Genomic DNA, 1,050 nt, shown 5'->3' with positions numbered 1-1,050 from the left:
GCAGCCGCGCGCTCATTGGCCGGACCGGCCCACGGGGAGCCGCGGCGGGCGGGCGAACGCGCGGGCGGGCGGCCCCTGGCGCTCACACACACACTCGCTCACACACACCACGTACACACTATCACTTCCCTGCACTTACGCGTACAAACTCCGTCCTCCACACATACGCTCATGGAGCTCTTAACACACACTCGCCAAGTTCAAACACAACACACTTCTGAACGCACCCGAAATGCACACACAGTTCCTCATCTATACAGCCACACTCGCGCACCACGTATACACTACTACTTTCCTGTAGTTACTTACATGTACAGGTTCCACCCTTCTTATATACTATCATGGTTCTCCTTTAAAAACAGTCGCCAACTTGAAGCACAGAACACAATTGAATGTACATGGGGTGCACACACAATTCCCTTGTTTTTGGATAAATACCCTACACCCTAAAACTTACAGATTTGTAAAACGTGAAAGGAAAGGAGGGCTTAGAGGAGAAACAATGTCCATCCTCCGAGACACTGCCGTGGGTATTGTTTCCACCAAACCTCCCCGCATCCAGGCGATTCAGAATCACAGCAACTCCGTGGGACAGAGTAGAGTGTTTCCAAGGCTGTAAATCTTTACCGAAGCTGACTGCCTCATCTTCCTCCAGTCGCTGCGTTGTAACCACCTTCCTTTTGATTGGCAGCAGAATGCTTTAACCACTACGCCAGGAGAGGCCGTTTGAGCATTGCTTGCGTGCAGTTTACACTTCCACTAAAGGTTCAAATCCAAGATCAAGAGCAGTATGACCAGAAGCTGTGCGTGAGATGGCAAGAAGCTTATGCTTTTTATTCTGAAGAAAGATTTTTTTCCTTGAATAGGGTGAGTAGGGAGTCATTTTCTATGTGATTCTCCAGGAATGGACTCTGAAAGAGAATTTTTTGAAAAGTAAGGGAAGGGATGGCTCCGGGACTTGGAGTGACTGTTATCTGGATCCCACTGGCATCTGAACTGTATTGTCAAGGACTGAGGGCTCTTCTTTGTCTTTAATGTCAGCCTCTCACA

The sequence above is a fragment of the Orycteropus afer genome, unplaced genomic scaffold (assembly GCF_000298275.1).
Source record: "Orycteropus afer afer isolate SDZICR_OR568_19922 unplaced genomic scaffold, OryAfe1.0 scaffold00016, whole genome shotgun sequence".
Taxonomy (NCBI): Eukaryota; Metazoa; Chordata; class Mammalia; order Tubulidentata; family Orycteropodidae; genus Orycteropus; species Orycteropus afer.
The sequence above is the reverse complement of the archived record's forward strand: the minus strand, read 5'-3'. Positions refer to the sequence as shown.